The following is a 6,000-nucleotide window of genomic DNA, read 5'->3' as shown; positions in this document are numbered from 1 at the left end:
GGACAGCCCCACCCCGGCACGCGAGCCGCCCCGCCCCGGAGACGACCGAGCCCGGGAGGCGGCAGGGGGCGCGCGCGCGCATCTCCGCCCGGCCAACGGTCCCCGGGTCTGTGTGCACCACGGTGGGGTCCTGCCCTGCGCCCCCCGCGTCCCCGTGGTCCCCGGGATCTCTGTGCGCCACGGTGGGGTCCCGCCCTGCGCCCCCCCCGTCCCCATGGTCCTCCGGATCCGTGTGCGCCGCGGTGGGGTCGCGCTCTGCGCCTCTCGTGTCCTCGTGGTCTACCCAAGGGTCTGTCCACTCCAGGGTGCCTGTGCCCCTCGAGGCCCCCGTGCTCCCCGCGGGAGCCCCAGATCCTCTATTCCTCGCCCGCGGTCGCGCGCCCCCTTCCACCTGCGCCCGCTGAGGCCGAGCGCGCACCTGCCCTTGGGGCGGAGGTGCGGGGCCCAGACTCCCCGAGCAGCTGGGTCCCGGCCTCCGGATCCGAATGTGTAACGTGAGCGTAGCATGTCCTGCTCCGCTTGCTCCAATTAGGTTGTTGCTAAAATCAAAGGGTTTTACAGTTTAAAAATATTCATGTAATACTTTTAACCCTGCACCTTCCTGGAGCCGCAGGGCAGTTCGTGTAAGTCTCGATCCCGACATTTCTGGTTCGAAGGAGCCAGGCCTCCAGCGGGGCCCTTCCCACCCCTCTGGCTGCTCCTTCCCCCTCCTCCACCCGGACCATCCGGCCCCTCCCCTCCTCCGTCCTGGCGGACACGTCCAGACTTTGAAAGCTCCCCTTCCCTCACTGGGCTCGGCCTGTGGGTCTGGTCCCGGAGCCCCTGGGGACACGCCGTGAGCCTGGCCTCACATCCTGGGCATTCTGCCCCAACGTCTGAGGGCCCCCCTCCCGGAAACCTCGGCCCCGACCGCTGCCACCGTCCTTGCCCCGGCGGGGGTTGGGTGGGGGCTTGTGTTGCCCCTGCACGCCCACTCCCTTCGCAGTCCCCAGGCAACCCCTCAGCACCAACCATGTCCCCACCCAAGCCCCACCAACCACCGTCGCCACAGCCAGCCCTGTGGGGTCTCCAGCGCTCGCGCCCACCCCACAGTCAGTCGCAGCCAAGGGAGTCATTCCTGGCACCTGCCCGGCTCTGAGCAAAATCTCGCCCCCACCCAAGCCCCAGCTACCTTCCCCGGCCTCACAGACCAGCGTGTGTGCCTCAGGACCTTTGCACTTGCTCCCACTCTGAGAAAGCTCTTTTCCAGATACTCGCAGGGCTAGCTCTCTGATCCCGTGTCCTCAGAGAGACTATCTACGTCAAGTCAAAGGCCACCGCTGTCCATCTCTCCCTGCTCTGCCTTCTGTAGGGCATATTCCTGCCTGAAATTATAGCAGGTGTTTCTTTGCTCCTGTGTCTAACGGGTAAACTCACCAGGTCTGTTCTGTTCACCTCCATCCGAGGAAGAGCAGGGCATCTACTGCAGAACAGGGGCTCAAAAGTGTCAGCTGAGTGAATGGTCTTATATTTTTTTGACATGGAACAACATGCAGCTGTATTGCTGTATTTTTAAAGTAGTTAAAATCAGCAGTTGCATCTTGATCCAATAAAGGATCAAGATGCAACTGCTGATTTTAACTACTTTAAAAATACAGTAAATGTAAAGTGCATTATGCACAGAAAAATATAATAATGCACTTTACAGTAAAGTGCATTATGCACAGAAAAAAATCTGGGTGAATAACTCAGGTTATAGGTGAACTTTAATTTCTTTTTACTTTTTAAAAATTTCCACCATTCCTGACCACTTTTTAAGAAGCATGGAGTGCTTTTGTACCATTTTTGTAGGTTTTTATTTTTTTCTTCTTTTTCTTAAAAAGAATAAGTAAGCACGTGTATGACGTTGGGAGGGCATATCTTGGAGTGGCAGAGGTAAGGTGGGTCCACCCTGTCAAGTCCAGGCCTGTAGGGGAACCCTCAGACCCAGGAATGCGGGCAGAGACACCTGGGTGGGTGCCCCGAGGATTTGAAGCTTTGTAGTCAGAGCCTGCATCCCCTGCGTGGGAAGGCAGCGCCCACGTGTCTCAGGGAACCCCTTCTAGCCTGTTGTCTAGGCGTCAGTCACCTCCACCCACCCAGTCCCATCGGGAACCAGCCTGAGCGAGATGCCTCTGTGCTTCTTGCTGCCACTTCCCAGGGCAGGACAAGCGCAGGAGGAACCAGCGTCCCCTCCCCCTCCTTCCCTCCATCCCACCTTGGCTGTGCCTGTCCCCAAAGCCTGTAGTCTCTGCAGACCAGGCGGCAGTCACCGGGACTGGACACGAACAGCATGACCCTTGCCAGGGAGGTGCCACCTGTGAAGTCCCAGGAATTCAGGGTGAGCCCCCTTTGTGGGAGACCTTGGGCGTTGTTCCCACCAGCAGGCGGGTGACTCCAGGCCCCCCAGGCAGCATTCCCAGGAGGTCAGCCGGACACGACTTCCCTCTGAACTTCCTGTTCGCACAGGTCCTGCAGACACACACCAGTTCGCAGAGTACGTGTGGGCGTCCCCTATTTTCTTCTCCACCGTGACCACCCTGACCCACCCCCGCACCGCAGCGCTTCCCCTCTGGGGCTGCAGCTCGGAGGCCTTCTCCTCAGGACCTCCCTCCTCTCTGCACTCGGACCTCCAGCTGCAAGTGGGCTCCGTGTGGCCGAGACCTCCCACTCCACCCAAACTTCCCACCAGCTGGGGACAAATTCCTCTTTCCTGGATCGTTTGTCCTCCCAGGGTGGCAGGGTGGCCGACACCTGGCAGGAAAGAGAGCTTGGAAAAGAGGCAGCCCCCAAGGTGCCCCCTGGCCCTCACTGCCCACCGTGTCTCCACGTCTGTCTCTCAGACGTGGCCATCCTGGGAGCTCAGTGATGTGACAGCTACATGAGCTTGACTGCTATCTGGCTCTGCCCGCCTGTCCCCTCCCTTCCTCCTCCACACCCTCCCCCCGCCCCGACACACCAGCCGAGGGGTGTGCTGTCACCCTGCAGGTGTCAGGCCGCACGGTTCCCGGGGGAACAGTTGTGTTGCTCGGGCAGTCCTTGTGCAGGTCTGTGCTCTCTCTCCCCCACCTCACTTCGCCTGGAGGCCACAGAAAGATCTGGAGCATTTTGTCGAGAGCCGCCGCTGCCCTTGTCTCTGCGGGCTGTCCCTTGAGGGCCCCTCCCGTTGTGGGCACAGCCAGGCAGGGCTTCCCACTCCTGGGAAGGCTGCCATCATACAAGGTCTGTCAGCTTGGGGTGCCCGCCTGGCCTGCAGCAGGGTGGGGGCAGGGAGGTGTAGGACGAGGCCGCCAGGCGAGGGTGGCCGACATGCACCTGCACCCTTGAATCTGCAGGAGTGTCCGTGGGAGGCCCAGGGTCCCCGCCTGCGGGTGGAGAGGGGCCCAGCAGCGGGGGCTCTAGGTGCCTCCCCAGAGGCTCACTCCCAGGAGGCCCCAGGACAGAGGCCCCAGGAAAGGGCAAGGGCCACCCAGTGGATGTCCGTCCAGAAGGCCCGGATGTGGCTGGGGGTCCAGGACTGCATTAGAGCCAGGGGGTGCCTGGGACGCAGGCAAAGCAGAGAGTGAACCAGGAGCTCTGCTGGCACAGGGACATTTGAGTCAATAAATGCGATTCAGGGGTTGTTCCCGAACACCAGAAACGTTGCTTGTGGCGGCTGGCAAGGGTCGGCAAGGGTCGTAGATGAAGTAGGAGAAGGTGAGGTGCCTCAGGGGATGGGCAGAGCCAGGGTTCCCACCCGGTCTGACCCCACCCCACACCTCCACCTCCCAGGGCCCCTGCCTGGTGCCAGCAGTCACCCTGAGGCCCCTGCAGACCCCAGCCTGGCCACACGGCCCCCTGCTCCCGACATCTCCTCCTCTGAGGCTCCTGTCAGCAGGAAACAAGGAGCGGTGGGCAGGTCCCACCCCTCAGCAGACCCTCAGGGTCTCAGCCAACTCGAGGGTCCAGTGGGAAACCAGTTGCCTGCACATTCACTGCTCATGCGGCACAGAGCAGGGGAGGGACAGTGCCCTCCTTCCAGGGAAGCAGCTGGCCCTGGGAGCCGTGGCCTGGAAGGGGAGCCCAGCATGGCCTGGGGCCACCCATGTGCTGAAGCTGAGCTACCTTCAGGGTCAGGCTCCACAGGACCCCGTGCTTGCGGAGAGGGTGCGGCCAAGACCCTCCAGGCTCTGCCCTCTCCTCCGCCTGCTCCTGGGGCCTCGCAGGTGCTGTTCCTTCTGACTGGAACACTCTTCCCTGAATATCTGTCCTGTCATTTCCTTCAGCTTAAGGCAGAGGCCACCCCTACCGTCCCTGGCTATCTGACATTTGGGTTTATTGGTGGGGGGGGGGGAGACGCAGGAACTTTCATCTCTAACCCTAACCTGCTACAGCCTCACAGCCCAGAACCAGCCATTGTGGGGGCAGAAGGGAGGAAGGAGAAAGAGGGGGAAGGGGAGGGGGAGGGGGAGGGGGGAGGGGAGGGGGGAGGGGGAAGGGAGGGGGCCAACTTACTACAGTTACTTCCTTTCTTGCACAACTCCAGCCCCCACTGAACAATGACTCACTTGCCTGGTTTTCTCTGAACCTGCCTTGTCCTCCACATCCTTTGGCGGCCCCGTGGAATGAGCCTTCCGCAGGCTCTGTGAGTCAGTCTTTCTCAGTCCCCCGCCCCACCTGCATGGTCCGTCCAGGCACTGCCCACTCAGGACCCCAGCCTCCTCTAGGGTGACTCCCTCTGTGTTGCTGGAGCACATTCTCCAGGAACTTCCCAGTTAAAGGAACACGGGAGGAACGTTTCTCAGAAACTGTCTCCTGTTCAGCTGACCATGGCTCCACCAAGGACTTGCAGGGTGGAACCCACTTTGCCTGCTGTGTCTGAGGTCCACCCCAGCTCACCTGTGCTTCCTCCGTGTCCTGGGCTCCGGTGGTCCTCCGTGCACCCTGTCCTGCAAACCTCACCTCACCAACGTTAGTTAGCTCTGGAAAAGGTCCTTTTCAGTTTTGAATTTTTATTCCCTACGGTTTTTATTCTTCAACTTTTTCCCTTCCGGATATTCTATCTTTAATTTCTGAGTTACTTCCATTCTGCATTATTTCTTTTTTACAGAGTTGGCTCTTTTTTAATGGGTGCCTGCCTCTGGTCGTCTCTGAGACACTGGCTGTAGACTATAGGGGTTCTGAGATGTTCCTTGTAGTCCCTGCTTTGCCCCTTTTACAAATGTCAGGTGAACTTTCCTGAGCTTCACACAAGAGGGAGGCACTGCCCTAAATGGACAGAGTGGTGGGCTTGTTGGGCGGTGGGTACCTGTGGGCACGATCTCAGGTGGTGGGCTTCTCTGACCTCCTGCTCTGGGGTGATGGGGCTTGCTATGCAGGGGCCCCCAGCTCTCCTCCACGCCCCTGTGTAGGGTCCTCCCCAACCCCTTTCACTGCCACCTGCGCTCCTGAGCCTTCCCTGGCTCTTAGGGGACTGTCAGCTTCTCCCTGGAATTTACCCTTTCTGGGTCTTGGGGGCAGGTATTTCCCTCTCTGGTTCTTTGCACTGTTTGAAGGCAAATTCAGTGGGACCTTTGCCATCTTAAAACTTCCCTGAATTGTTGGCAGCTAGTTTGAACCTATATAAACAAGGTGAGGCCCAGCGCAGCTGGTCTGGAGTGTCATCTGGTGGGAAGAGTGGGTGGGTCAGATGCGCCCCCTGAGCTCCCCACCTCTGCATGGACAGGGCGAGGACCAGGGCACCCTTCATCCGAATCCCAGCCTAACCACCACTTACCATGTGACTTCAGCCAAATTATGGGCCCTCTCTGGGCCTTCACTTTTTTATCTATAAACCGGGTAAGTATAGGCCAATGGAACAGAATAGAGAGCACAGAAATAAACCCTCACGCATATGGTCAATGATGTTTGACAAGGGTGCCAAGATCGTTCAATGAGGAAAGGACAGTCTTTCCAACAAATGGTGGGGAAATGGACATCCACTTGGAAAAGAATGAAGTTGGA

Source organism: Balaenoptera musculus, chromosome 3, assembly GCF_009873245.2.
Source record: "Balaenoptera musculus isolate JJ_BM4_2016_0621 chromosome 3, mBalMus1.pri.v3, whole genome shotgun sequence".
Classification (NCBI taxonomy): Eukaryota; Metazoa; Chordata; class Mammalia; order Artiodactyla; family Balaenopteridae; genus Balaenoptera; species Balaenoptera musculus.
Note: the sequence above shows the minus strand (reverse complement) of the source record.